Consider the following 11,916-nt stretch of genomic DNA (forward strand, 5'->3'; position numbering starts at 1 on the left):
CCCTCTTTTCTCACCTCGTAGCCAACATTTTCATGCGCTAAAACCGTCGCAAGCCTGCTGTTCTAATTACTACGTACCGTACCACCCGCCGATTGGGAAACAATCGGGCGTAGAGAAAACGTCCGATTACGTCGGCGTTTTCACAACAAACGCTAAAAAAGTATAGATGAAGAGGGTCGATCTTGAAGTTAACCAAATCATACTTACCTGACGGGGGCCTTCACCGTGATCAGGCCGGCGGTGGGCCCAAGGCGAGGCTTAGCCATTGCACTTTGGCCTAGCTGACCCTTGCGATTACCCCAAATGTGGGTAACTCGGCCGTACAATTTCTGTTAGTGGGTTCTGCGTTCGCGCTAACCCCGTATTATTCTTAATCAATCAATCGCTTGTTCTCTCTGGTCAGTTTGCTTCCTGCTGCTCTTCGCGCTTTCTCTCCCAGACAGGCGTAATTGCCGACCCGGGGAGCGTCGCATCGCCATAGCAATGTGTCTGCAACGCATAGCTACGTATCTGATTGAATGTATATCAGAAAAATATTATTGCCATGCACCTGGTGACGTCATATATTCGTAAATATAATTTGAATTAGAACACAACAAAGCTGTCATGGCTATAGTGCCAGGGGAGTCGAATGACGACTGCTACTCGATCGTTTTGGTCCTCGGAAAAACGTTTCGCGCTGCACTGAGCCCCCAGCAAACAGAAGTTGTACAGGTGAGGCTCTGGTTGGCCTAAATATATGTTTAGGCATCGCTTCTCGGCTCTTTAGAGCTAAGATCAAGTGTAGTATCTGTTCTTCTCAGTTTAATACCTGGGACGCAAGCGATTCGCTTGCATGTCTTTGTATTAACCTGATTTTTGGACAGGGGGTATGGTGCCGAGGCTTGCCTCGCCCTGCCCACGGGTTGTCCTGGTATTGCACTACCTCCAGGCACGGCCCACATTCCCACTTTGGTGGGAAAATCAAGCAATTCATCCCAGTTCTTCGTCGTATATTGTTGTAAACCCTCTTTTCTCACCTCGTAGCCAACATTTTCATGCGCTAAAACCGTCGCAAGCCTGCTGTTCTAATTACTACGTACCGTACCACCCGCCGATTGGGAAACAATCGGGCGTAGAGAAAACGTCCGATTACGTCGGCGTTTTCACAACAAACGCTAAAAAAGTATAGATGAAGAGGGTCGATCTTGAAGTTAACCAAATCATACTTACCTGACGGGGGCCTTCACCGTGATCAGGCCGGCGGTGGGCCCAAGGCGAGGCTTAGCCATTGCACTTTGGCCTAGCTGACCCTTGCGATTACCCCAAATGTGGGTAACTCGGCCGTACAATTTCTGTTAGTGGGTTCTGCGTTCGCGCTAACCCCGTATTATTCTTAATCAATCAATCGCTTGTTCTCTCTGGTCAGTTTGCTTCCTGCTGCTCTTCGCGCTTTCTCTCCCAGACAGGCGTAATTGCCGACCCGGGGAGCGTCGCATCGCCATAGCAATGTGTCTGCAACGCATAGCTACGTATCTGATTGAATGTATATCAGAAAAATATTATTGCCATGCACCTGGTGACGTCATATATTCGTAAATATAATTTGAATTAGAACACAACAAAGCTGTCATGGCTATAGTGCCAGGGGAGTCGAATGACGACTGCTACTCGATCGTTTTGGTCCTCGGAAAAACGTTTCGCGCTGCACTGAGCCCCCAGCAAACAGAAGTTGTACAGGTGAGGCTCTGGTTGGCCTAAATATATGTTTAGGCATCGCTTCTCGGCTCTTTAGAGCTAAGATCAAGTGTAGTATCTGTTCTTCTCAGTTTAATACCTGGGACGCAAGCGATTCGCTTGCATGTCTTTGTATTAACCTGATTTTTGGACAGGGGGTATGGTGCCGAGGCTTGCCTCGCCCTGCCCACGGGTTGTCCTGGTATTGCACTACCTCCAGGCACGGCCCACATTCCCACTTTGGTGGGAAAATCAAGCAATTCATCCCAGTTCTTCGTCGTATATTGTTGTAAACCCTCTTTTCTCACCTCGTAGCCAACATTTTCATGCGCTAAAACCGTCGCAAGCCTGCTGTTCTAATTACTACGTACCGTACCACCCGCCGATTGGGAAACAATCGGGCGTAGAGAAAACGTCCGATTACGTCGGCGTTTTCACAACAAACGCTAAAAAAGTATAGATGAAGAGGGTCGATCTTGAAGTTAACCAAATCATACTTACCTGACGGGGGCCTTCACCGTGATCAGGCCGGCGGTGGGCCCAAGGCGAGGCTTAGCCATTGCACTTTGGCCTAGCTGACCCTTGCGATTACCCCAAATGTGGGTAACTCGGCCGTACAATTTCTGTTAGTGGGTTCTGCGTTCGCGCTAACCCCGTATTATTCTTAATCAATCAATCGCTTGTTCTCTCTGGTCAGTTTGCTTCCTGCTGCTCTTCGCGCTTTCTCTCCCAGACAGGCGTAATTGCCGACCCGGGGAGCGTCGCATCGCCATAGCAATGTGTCTGCAACGCATAGCTACGTATCTGATTGAATGTATATCAGAAAAATATTATTGCCATGCACCTGGTGACGTCATATATTCGTAAATATAATTTGAATTAGAACACAACAAAGCTGTCATGGCTATAGTGCCAGGGGAGTCGAATGACGACTGCTACTCGATCGTTTTGGTCCTCGGAAAAACGTTTCGCGCTGCACTGAGCCCCCAGCAAACAGAAGTTGTACAGGTGAGGCTCTGGTTGGCCTAAATATATGTTTAGGCATCGCTTCTCGGCTCTTTAGAGCTAAGATCAAGTGTAGTATCTGTTCTTCTCAGTTTAATACCTGGGACGCAAGCGATTCGCTTGCATGTCTTTGTATTAACCTGATTTTTGGACAGGGGGTATGGTGCCGAGGCTTGCCTCGCCCTGCCCACGGGTTGTCCTGGTATTGCACTACCTCCAGGCACGGCCCACATTCCCACTTTGGTGGGAAAATCAAGCAATTCATCCCAGTTCTTCGTCGTATATTGTTGTAAACCCTCTTTTCTCACCTCGTAGCCAACATTTTCATGCGCTAAAACCGTCGCAAGCCTGCTGTTCTAATTACTACGTACCGTACCACCCGCCGATTGGGAAACAATCGGGCGTAGAGAAAACGTCCGATTACGTCGGCGTTTTCACAACAAACGCTAAAAAAGTATAGATGAAGAGGGTCGATCTTGAAGTTAACCAAATCATACTTACCTGACGGGGGCCTTCACCGTGATCAGGCCGGCGGTGGGCCCAAGGCGAGGCTTAGCCATTGCACTTTGGCCTAGCTGACCCTTGCGATTACCCCAAATGTGGGTAACTCGGCCGTACAATTTCTGTTAGTGGGTTCTGCGTTCGCGCTAACCCCGTATTATTCTTAATCAATCAATCGCTTGTTCTCTCTGGTCAGTTTGCTTCCTGCTGCTCTTCGCGCTTTCTCTCCCAGACAGGCGTAATTGCCGACCCGGGGAGCGTCGCATCGCCATAGCAATGTGTCTGCAACGCATAGCTACGTATCTGATTGAATGTATATCAGAAAAATATTATTGCCATGCACCTGGTGACGTCATATATTCGTAAATATAATTTGAATTAGAACACAACAAAGCTGTCATGGCTATAGTGCCAGGGGAGTCGAATGACGACTGCTACTCGATCGTTTTGGTCCTCGGAAAAACGTTTCGCGCTGCACTGAGCCCCCAGCAAACAGAAGTTGTACAGGTGAGGCTCTGGTTGGCCTAAATATATGTTTAGGCATCGCTTCTCGGCTCTTTAGAGCTAAGATCAAGTGTAGTATCTGTTCTTCTCAGTTTAATACCTGGGACGCAAGCGATTCGCTTGCATGTCTTTGTATTAACCTGATTTTTGGACAGGGGGTATGGTGCCGAGGCTTGCCTCGCCCTGCCCACGGGTTGTCCTGGTATTGCACTACCTCCAGGCACGGCCCACATTCCCACTTTGGTGGGAAAATCAAGCAATTCATCCCAGTTCTTCGTCGTATATTGTTGTAAACCCTCTTTTCTCACCTCGTAGCCAACATTTTCATGCGCTAAAACCGTCGCAAGCCTGCTGTTCTAATTACTACGTACCGTACCACCCGCCGATTGGGAAACAATCGGGCGTAGAGAAAACGTCCGATTACGTCGGCGTTTTCACAACAAACGCTAAAAAAGTATAGATGAAGAGGGTCGATCTTGAAGTTAACCAAATCATACTTACCTGACGGGGGCCTTCACCGTGATCAGGCCGGCGGTGGGCCCAAGGCGAGGCTTAGCCATTGCACTTTGGCCTAGCTGACCCTTGCGATTACCCCAAATGTGGGTAACTCGGCCGTACAATTTCTGTTAGTGGGTTCTGCGTTCGCGCTAACCCCGTATTATTCTTAATCAATCAATCGCTTGTTCTCTCTGGTCAGTTTGCTTCCTGCTGCTCTTCGCGCTTTCTCTCCCAGACAGGCGTAATTGCCGACCCGGGGAGCGTCGCATCGCCATAGCAATGTGTCTGCAACGCATAGCTACGTATCTGATTGAATGTATATCAGAAAAATATTATTGCCATGCACCTGGTGACGTCATATATTCGTAAATATAATTTGAATTAGAACACAACAAAGCTGTCATGGCTATAGTGCCAGGGGAGTCGAATGACGACTGCTACTCGATCGTTTTGGTCCTCGGAAAAACGTTTCGCGCTGCACTGAGCCCCCAGCAAACAGAAGTTGTACAGGTGAGGCTCTGGTTGGCCTAAATATATGTTTAGGCATCGCTTCTCGGCTCTTTAGAGCTAAGATCAAGTGTAGTATCTGTTCTTCTCAGTTTAATACCTGGGACGCAAGCGATTCGCTTGCATGTCTTTGTATTAACCTGATTTTTGGACAGGGGGTATGGTGCCGAGGCTTGCCTCGCCCTGCCCACGGGTTGTCCTGGTATTGCACTACCTCCAGGCACGGCCCACATTCCCACTTTGGTGGGAAAATCAAGCAATTCATCCCAGTTCTTCGTCGTATATTGTTGTAAACCCTCTTTTCTCACCTCGTAGCCAACATTTTCATGCGCTAAAACCGTCGCAAGCCTGCTGTTCTAATTACTACGTACCGTACCACCCGCCGATTGGGAAACAATCGGGCGTAGAGAAAACGTCCGATTACGTCGGCGTTTTCACAACAAACGCTAAAAAAGTATAGATGAAGAGGGTCGATCTTGAAGTTAACCAAATCATACTTACCTGACGGGGGCCTTCACCGTGATCAGGCCGGCGGTGGGCCCAAGGCGAGGCTTAGCCATTGCACTTTGGCCTAGCTGACCCTTGCGATTACCCCAAATGTGGGTAACTCGGCCGTACAATTTCTGTTAGTGGGTTCTGCGTTCGCGCTAACCCCGTATTATTCTTAATCAATCAATCGCTTGTTCTCTCTGGTCAGTTTGCTTCCTGCTGCTCTTCGCGCTTTCTCTCCCAGACAGGCGTAATTGCCGACCCGGGGAGCGTCGCATCGCCATAGCAATGTGTCTGCAACGCATAGCTACGTATCTGATTGAATGTATATCAGAAAAATATTATTGCCATGCACCTGGTGACGTCATATATTCGTAAATATAATTTGAATTAGAACACAACAAAGCTGTCATGGCTATAGTGCCAGGGGAGTCGAATGACGACTGCTACTCGATCGTTTTGGTCCTCGGAAAAACGTTTCGCGCTGCACTGAGCCCCCAGCAAACAGAAGTTGTACAGGTGAGGCTCTGGTTGGCCTAAATATATGTTTAGGCATCGCTTCTCGGCTCTTTAGAGCTAAGATCAAGTGTAGTATCTGTTCTTCTCAGTTTAATACCTGGGACGCAAGCGATTCGCTTGCATGTCTTTGTATTAACCTGATTTTTGGACAGGGGGTATGGTGCCGAGGCTTGCCTCGCCCTGCCCACGGGTTGTCCTGGTATTGCACTACCTCCAGGCACGGCCCACATTCCCACTTTGGTGGGAAAATCAAGCAATTCATCCCAGTTCTTCGTCGTATATTGTTGTAAACCCTCTTTTCTCACCTCGTAGCCAACATTTTCATGCGCTAAAACCGTCGCAAGCCTGCTGTTCTAATTACTACGTACCGTACCACCCGCCGATTGGGAAACAATCGGGCGTAGAGAAAACGTCCGATTACGTCGGCGTTTTCACAACAAACGCTAAAAAAGTATAGATGAAGAGGGTCGATCTTGAAGTTAACCAAATCATACTTACCTGACGGGGGCCTTCACCGTGATCAGGCCGGCGGTGGGCCCAAGGCGAGGCTTAGCCATTGCACTTTGGCCTAGCTGACCCTTGCGATTACCCCAAATGTGGGTAACTCGGCCGTACAATTTCTGTTAGTGGGTTCTGCGTTCGCGCTAACCCCGTATTATTCTTAATCAATCAATCGCTTGTTCTCTCTGGTCAGTTTGCTTCCTGCTGCTCTTCGCGCTTTCTCTCCCAGACAGGCGTAATTGCCGACCCGGGGAGCGTCGCATCGCCATAGCAATGTGTCTGCAACGCATAGCTACGTATCTGATTGAATGTATATCAGAAAAATATTATTGCCATGCACCTGGTGACGTCATATATTCGTAAATATAATTTGAATTAGAACACAACAAAGCTGTCATGGCTATAGTGCCAGGGGAGTCGAATGACGACTGCTACTCGATCGTTTTGGTCCTCGGAAAAACGTTTCGCGCTGCACTGAGCCCCCAGCAAACAGAAGTTGTACAGGTGAGGCTCTGGTTGGCCTAAATATATGTTTAGGCATCGCTTCTCGGCTCTTTAGAGCTAAGATCAAGTGTAGTATCTGTTCTTCTCAGTTTAATACCTGGGACGCAAGCGATTCGCTTGCATGTCTTTGTATTAACCTGATTTTTGGACAGGGGGTATGGTGCCGAGGCTTGCCTCGCCCTGCCCACGGGTTGTCCTGGTATTGCACTACCTCCAGGCACGGCCCACATTCCCACTTTGGTGGGAAAATCAAGCAATTCATCCCAGTTCTTCGTCGTATATTGTTGTAAACCCTCTTTTCTCACCTCGTAGCCAACATTTTCATGCGCTAAAACCGTCGCAAGCCTGCTGTTCTAATTACTACGTACCGTACCACCCGCCGATTGGGAAACAATCGGGCGTAGAGAAAACGTCCGATTACGTCGGCGTTTTCACAACAAACGCTAAAAAAGTATAGATGAAGAGGGTCGATCTTGAAGTTAACCAAATCATACTTACCTGACGGGGGCCTTCACCGTGATCAGGCCGGCGGTGGGCCCAAGGCGAGGCTTAGCCATTGCACTTTGGCCTAGCTGACCCTTGCGATTACCCCAAATGTGGGTAACTCGGCCGTACAATTTCTGTTAGTGGGTTCTGCGTTCGCGCTAACCCCGTATTATTCTTAATCAATCAATCGCTTGTTCTCTCTGGTCAGTTTGCTTCCTGCTGCTCTTCGCGCTTTCTCTCCCAGACAGGCGTAATTGCCGACCCGGGGAGCGTCGCATCGCCATAGCAATGTGTCTGCAACGCATAGCTACGTATCTGATTGAATGTATATCAGAAAAATATTATTGCCATGCACCTGGTGACGTCATATATTCGTAAATATAATTTGAATTAGAACACAACAAAGCTGTCATGGCTATAGTGCCAGGGGAGTCGAATGACGACTGCTACTCGATCGTTTTGGTCCTCGGAAAAACGTTTCGCGCTGCACTGAGCCCCCAGCAAACAGAAGTTGTACAGGTGAGGCTCTGGTTGGCCTAAATATATGTTTAGGCATCGCTTCTCGGCTCTTTAGAGCTAAGATCAAGTGTAGTATCTGTTCTTCTCAGTTTAATACCTGGGACGCAAGCGATTCGCTTGCATGTCTTTGTATTAACCTGATTTTTGGACAGGGGGTATGGTGCCGAGGCTTGCCTCGCCCTGCCCACGGGTTGTCCTGGTATTGCACTACCTCCAGGCACGGCCCACATTCCCACTTTGGTGGGAAAATCAAGCAATTCATCCCAGTTCTTCGTCGTATATTGTTGTAAACCCTCTTTTCTCACCTCGTAGCCAACATTTTCATGCGCTAAAACCGTCGCAAGCCTGCTGTTCTAATTACTACGTACCGTACCACCCGCCGATTGGGAAACAATCGGGCGTAGAGAAAACGTCCGATTACGTCGGCGTTTTCACAACAAACGCTAAAAAAGTATAGATGAAGAGGGTCGATCTTGAAGTTAACCAAATCATACTTACCTGACGGGGGCCTTCACCGTGATCAGGCCGGCGGTGGGCCCAAGGCGAGGCTTAGCCATTGCACTTTGGCCTAGCTGACCCTTGCGATTACCCCAAATGTGGGTAACTCGGCCGTACAATTTCTGTTAGTGGGTTCTGCGTTCGCGCTAACCCCGTATTATTCTTAATCAATCAATCGCTTGTTCTCTCTGGTCAGTTTGCTTCCTGCTGCTCTTCGCGCTTTCTCTCCCAGACAGGCGTAATTGCCGACCCGGGGAGCGTCGCATCGCCATAGCAATGTGTCTGCAACGCATAGCTACGTATCTGATTGAATGTATATCAGAAAAATATTATTGCCATGCACCTGGTGACGTCATATATTCGTAAATATAATTTGAATTAGAACACAACAAAGCTGTCATGGCTATAGTGCCAGGGGAGTCGAATGACGACTGCTACTCGATCGTTTTGGTCCTCGGAAAAACGTTTCGCGCTGCACTGAGCCCCCAGCAAACAGAAGTTGTACAGGTGAGGCTCTGGTTGGCCTAAATATATGTTTAGGCATCGCTTCTCGGCTCTTTAGAGCTAAGATCAAGTGTAGTATCTGTTCTTCTCAGTTTAATACCTGGGACGCAAGCGATTCGCTTGCATGTCTTTGTATTAACCTGATTTTGGACAGGGGGTATGGTGCCGAGGCTTGCCTCGCCCTGCCCACGGGTTGTCCTGGTATTGCACTACCTCCAGGCACGGCCCACATTCCCACTTTGGTGGGAAAATCAAGCAATTCATCCCAGTTCTTCGTCGTATATTGTTGTAAACCCTCTTTTCTCACCTCGTAGCCAACATTTCATGCGCTAAACCGTCGCAAGCCTGCTGTTCTAATTACTACGTACCGTACCACCCGCCGATTGGGAAACAATCGGGCGTAGAGAAAACGTCCGATTACGTCGGCGTTTTCACAACAAACGCTAAAAAAGTATAGATGAAGAGGGTCGATCTTGAAGTTAACCAAATCATACTTACCTGACGGGGGCCTTCACCGTGATCAGGCCGGCGGTGGGCCCAAGGCGAGGCTTAGCCATTGCACTTTGGCCTAGCTGACCCTTGCGATTACCCCAAAGTGGGTAACTCGGCCGTACAATTTCTGTTAGTGGGTTCTGCGTTCGCGCTAACCCCGTATTATTCTTAATCAATCAATCGCTTGTTCTCTCTGGTCAGTTTGCTTCCTGCTGCTCTTCGCGCTTTCTCTCCAGACAGGCGTAATTGCCGACCCGGGGAGCGTCGCATCGCCATAGCAATGTGTCTGCAACGCATAGCTACGTATCTGATTGAATGTATATCAGAAAAATATTATTGCCATGCACCTGGTGACGTCATATATTCGTAAATATAATTTGAATTAGAACACAACAAAGCTGTCATGGCTATAGTGCCAGGGGAGTCGAATGACGACTGCTACTCGATCGTTTTGGTCTCGGAAAAACGTTTCGCGCTGCACTGAGCCCCCAGCAAACAGAAGTTGTACAGGTGAGGCTCTGGTTGGGCCTAAATATATGTTTAGGCATCGCTTCTCGGCTCTTTAGAGCTAAGATCAAGTGTAGTATCTGTTCTTCTCAGTTTAATACCTGGGACGCAAGCGATTCGCTTGCATGTCTTTGTATTAACCTGATTTTTTGGACAGGGGGTATGGTGCCGAGGCTTGCCTCGCCCTGCCCACGGGTTGTCCTGGTATTGCACTACCTCCAGGCACGGCCCACATTCCCACTTTGGTGGGAAAATCAAGCAATTCATCCCAGTTCTTCGTCGTATATTGTTGTAAACCCTCTTTTCTCACCTCGTAGCCAACATTTCATGCGCTAAAACCGTCGCAAGCCTGCTGTTCTAATTACTACGTACCGTACCACCCGCCGATTGGGAAACAATCGGGCGTAGAGAAAACGTCCGATTACGTCGGCGTTTTCACAACAAACGCTAAAAAAGTATAGATGAAGAGGGTCGATCTTGAAGTTAACCAAATCATACTTACCTGACGGGGGCCTTCACCGTGATCAGGCCGGCGGTGGGCCCAAGGCGGAGGCTTAGCCATTGCACTTTGGCCTAGCTGACCCTTGCGATTACCCCAAATGTGGGTAACTCGGCCGTACAATTTCTGTTAGTGGGTTCTGCGTTCGCGCTAACCCCGTATTATTCTTAATCAATCAATCGCTTGTTCTCTCTGGTCAGTTTGCTTCCTGCTGCTCTTCGCGCTTTCTCTCCCAGACAGGCGTAATTGCCGACCCGGGGAGCGTCGCATCGCCATAGCAATGTGTCTGCAACGCATAGCTACGTATCTGATTGAATGTATATCAGAAAAATATTATTGCCATGCACCTGGTGACGTCATATATTCGTAAATATAATTTGAATTAGAACACAACAAAGCTGTCATGGCTATAGTGCCAGGGGAGTCGAATGACGACTGCTACTCGATCGTTTTGGTCCTCGGAAAACGTTTCGCGCTGCACTGAGCCCCCAGCAAACAGAAGTTGTACAGGTGAGGCTCTGGTTGGCCTAAATATATGTTTAGGCATCGCTTCTCGGCTCTTTAGAGCTAAGATCAAGTGTAGTATCTGTTCTTCTCAGTTTAATACCTGGGACGCAAGCGATTCGCTTGCATGTCTTTGTATTAACCTGATTTTTGGACAGGGGGTATGGTGCCGAGGCTTGCCTCGCCCTGCCCACGGGTTGTCCTGGTATTGCACTACCTCCAGCACGGCCCACATTCCCACTTTGGTGGGAAAATCAAGCAATTCATCCCAGTTCTTCGTCGTATATTGTTGTAAACCCTCTTTTCTCACCTCGTAGCCAACATTTTCATGCGCTAAAACCGTCGCAAGCCTGCTGTTCTAATTACTACGTACCGTACCACCCGCCGATTGGGAAACAATCGGGCGTAGAGAAACGTCCGATTACGTCGGCGTTTTCACAACAAACGCTAAAAAAGTATAGATGAAGAGGGTCGATCTTGAAGTTAACCAAATCATACTTACCTGACGGGGGCCTTCACCGTGATCAGGCCGGCGGTGGGCCCAAGGCGAGGCTTAGCCATTGCACTTTGGCCTAGCTGACCCTTGCGATTACCCCAAATGTGGGTAACTCGGCCGTACAATTTCTGTTAGTGGGTTCTGCGTTCGCGCTAACCCCGTATTATTCTTAATCAATCAATCGCTTGTTCTCTCTGGTCAGTTTGCTTCCTGCTGCTCTTCGCGCTTTCTCTCCCAGACAGGCGTATTGCCGACCCGGGGAGCGTCGCATCGCCATAGCAATGTGTCTGCAACGCATAGCTACGTATCTGATTGAATGTATATCAGAAAAATATTATTGCCATGCACCTGGTGACGTCATATATTCGTAAATATAATTTGAATTAGAACACAACAAAGCTGTCATGGCTATAGTGCCAGGGAGTCGAATGACGACTGCTACTCGATCGTTTTTGGTCCTCGGAAAAACGTTTCGCGCTGCACTGAGCCCCCAGCAAACAGAAGTTGTACAGGTGAGGCTCTGGTTGGCCTAAATATATGTTTAGGCATCGCTTCTCGGCTCTTTAGAGCTAAGATCAAGTGTAGTATCTGTTCTTCTCAGTTTAATACCTGGGACGCAAGCGATTCGCTTGCATGTCTTTGTATTAACCTGATTTTTGGACAGGGG

The 11,916-nt window shown here is 48.5% G+C and overlaps 23 non-coding genes and 1 pseudogene across 23 annotated transcripts; all 24 read left to right on the forward strand.

Annotated features, from left to right (window-relative positions):
• Positions 1 to 199: 199 nt before the first annotated feature.
• Positions 200 to 363, forward strand: LOC145235139 (U1 spliceosomal RNA). The gene has a single exon (XR_013861645.1). It is a non-coding gene; the product is annotated as a U1 spliceosomal RNA (small nuclear RNA).
• Positions 364 to 749: 386 nt separating this feature from the next.
• Positions 750 to 947, forward strand: LOC145235153 (U2 spliceosomal RNA). The gene has a single exon (XR_013861659.1). It is a non-coding gene; the product is annotated as a U2 spliceosomal RNA (small nuclear RNA).
• Positions 948 to 1,204: 257 nt separating this feature from the next.
• LOC145235140 (U1 spliceosomal RNA) lies at positions 1,205 to 1,368 on the forward strand. The gene has a single exon (XR_013861646.1). It is a non-coding gene; the product is annotated as a U1 spliceosomal RNA (small nuclear RNA).
• Positions 1,369 to 1,754: 386 nt separating this feature from the next.
• LOC145235154 (U2 spliceosomal RNA) lies at positions 1,755 to 1,952 on the forward strand. Its single transcript, XR_013861660.1, has one exon. It is a non-coding gene; the product is annotated as a U2 spliceosomal RNA (small nuclear RNA).
• Positions 1,953 to 2,209: 257 nt separating this feature from the next.
• Positions 2,210 to 2,373, forward strand: LOC145235141 (U1 spliceosomal RNA). The gene has a single exon (XR_013861647.1). It is a non-coding gene; the product is annotated as a U1 spliceosomal RNA (small nuclear RNA).
• Positions 2,374 to 2,759: 386 nt separating this feature from the next.
• LOC145235155 (U2 spliceosomal RNA) lies at positions 2,760 to 2,957 on the forward strand. The gene has a single exon (XR_013861661.1). It is a non-coding gene; the product is annotated as a U2 spliceosomal RNA (small nuclear RNA).
• A 257-nt stretch (positions 2,958 to 3,214) lies between these two features.
• LOC145235142 (U1 spliceosomal RNA) lies at positions 3,215 to 3,378 on the forward strand. Its single transcript, XR_013861648.1, has one exon. It is a non-coding gene; the product is annotated as a U1 spliceosomal RNA (small nuclear RNA).
• Positions 3,379 to 3,764: 386 nt separating this feature from the next.
• Positions 3,765 to 3,962, forward strand: LOC145235156 (U2 spliceosomal RNA). The gene has a single exon (XR_013861662.1). It is a non-coding gene; the product is annotated as a U2 spliceosomal RNA (small nuclear RNA).
• A 257-nt stretch (positions 3,963 to 4,219) lies between these two features.
• Positions 4,220 to 4,383, forward strand: LOC145235143 (U1 spliceosomal RNA). Its single transcript, XR_013861649.1, has one exon. It is a non-coding gene; the product is annotated as a U1 spliceosomal RNA (small nuclear RNA).
• Positions 4,384 to 4,769: 386 nt separating this feature from the next.
• LOC145235157 (U2 spliceosomal RNA) lies at positions 4,770 to 4,967 on the forward strand. The gene has a single exon (XR_013861663.1). It is a non-coding gene; the product is annotated as a U2 spliceosomal RNA (small nuclear RNA).
• Positions 4,968 to 5,224: 257 nt separating this feature from the next.
• LOC145235144 (U1 spliceosomal RNA) lies at positions 5,225 to 5,388 on the forward strand. The gene has a single exon (XR_013861650.1). It is a non-coding gene; the product is annotated as a U1 spliceosomal RNA (small nuclear RNA).
• A 386-nt stretch (positions 5,389 to 5,774) lies between these two features.
• LOC145235158 (U2 spliceosomal RNA) lies at positions 5,775 to 5,972 on the forward strand. The gene has a single exon (XR_013861664.1). It is a non-coding gene; the product is annotated as a U2 spliceosomal RNA (small nuclear RNA).
• A 257-nt stretch (positions 5,973 to 6,229) lies between these two features.
• On the forward strand, positions 6,230 to 6,393 carry LOC145235145 (U1 spliceosomal RNA). The gene has a single exon (XR_013861651.1). It is a non-coding gene; the product is annotated as a U1 spliceosomal RNA (small nuclear RNA).
• Positions 6,394 to 6,779: 386 nt separating this feature from the next.
• LOC145235161 (U2 spliceosomal RNA) lies at positions 6,780 to 6,977 on the forward strand. The gene has a single exon (XR_013861666.1). It is a non-coding gene; the product is annotated as a U2 spliceosomal RNA (small nuclear RNA).
• Positions 6,978 to 7,234: 257 nt separating this feature from the next.
• Positions 7,235 to 7,398, forward strand: LOC145235146 (U1 spliceosomal RNA). The gene has a single exon (XR_013861652.1). It is a non-coding gene; the product is annotated as a U1 spliceosomal RNA (small nuclear RNA).
• A 386-nt stretch (positions 7,399 to 7,784) lies between these two features.
• Positions 7,785 to 7,982, forward strand: LOC145235162 (U2 spliceosomal RNA). Its single transcript, XR_013861667.1, has one exon. It is a non-coding gene; the product is annotated as a U2 spliceosomal RNA (small nuclear RNA).
• A 257-nt stretch (positions 7,983 to 8,239) lies between these two features.
• Positions 8,240 to 8,403, forward strand: LOC145235147 (U1 spliceosomal RNA). Its single transcript, XR_013861653.1, has one exon. It is a non-coding gene; the product is annotated as a U1 spliceosomal RNA (small nuclear RNA).
• Positions 8,404 to 8,789: 386 nt separating this feature from the next.
• LOC145235263 (U2 spliceosomal RNA) lies at positions 8,790 to 8,986 on the forward strand. The gene has a single exon (XR_013861763.1). It is a non-coding gene; the product is annotated as a U2 spliceosomal RNA (small nuclear RNA).
• A 255-nt stretch (positions 8,987 to 9,241) lies between these two features.
• On the forward strand, positions 9,242 to 9,404 carry LOC145235136 (U1 spliceosomal RNA). Its single transcript, XR_013861642.1, has one exon. It is a non-coding gene; the product is annotated as a U1 spliceosomal RNA (small nuclear RNA).
• Positions 9,405 to 9,789: 385 nt separating this feature from the next.
• LOC145235260 (U2 spliceosomal RNA) lies at positions 9,790 to 9,988 on the forward strand. Its single transcript, XR_013861760.1, has one exon. It is a non-coding gene; the product is annotated as a U2 spliceosomal RNA (small nuclear RNA).
• A 256-nt stretch (positions 9,989 to 10,244) lies between these two features.
• Positions 10,245 to 10,409, forward strand: LOC145235151 (U1 spliceosomal RNA). The gene has a single exon (XR_013861657.1). It is a non-coding gene; the product is annotated as a U1 spliceosomal RNA (small nuclear RNA).
• A 385-nt stretch (positions 10,410 to 10,794) lies between these two features.
• On the forward strand, positions 10,795 to 10,991 carry LOC145235264 (U2 spliceosomal RNA). The gene has a single exon (XR_013861764.1). It is a non-coding gene; the product is annotated as a U2 spliceosomal RNA (small nuclear RNA).
• Positions 10,992 to 11,247: 256 nt separating this feature from the next.
• On the forward strand, positions 11,248 to 11,411 carry LOC145235149 (U1 spliceosomal RNA). Its single transcript, XR_013861655.1, has one exon. It is a non-coding gene; the product is annotated as a U1 spliceosomal RNA (small nuclear RNA).
• Positions 11,412 to 11,796: 385 nt separating this feature from the next.
• LOC145235274 (U2 spliceosomal RNA) lies at positions 11,797 to 11,916 on the forward strand (annotated as a pseudogene).

Source organism: Phallusia mammillata, chromosome 6, assembly GCF_965637545.1.
Source record: "Phallusia mammillata chromosome 6, kaPhaMamm4.hap1.1, whole genome shotgun sequence".
Taxonomy (NCBI): domain Eukaryota; kingdom Metazoa; phylum Chordata; class Ascidiacea; order Phlebobranchia; family Ascidiidae; genus Phallusia; species Phallusia mammillata.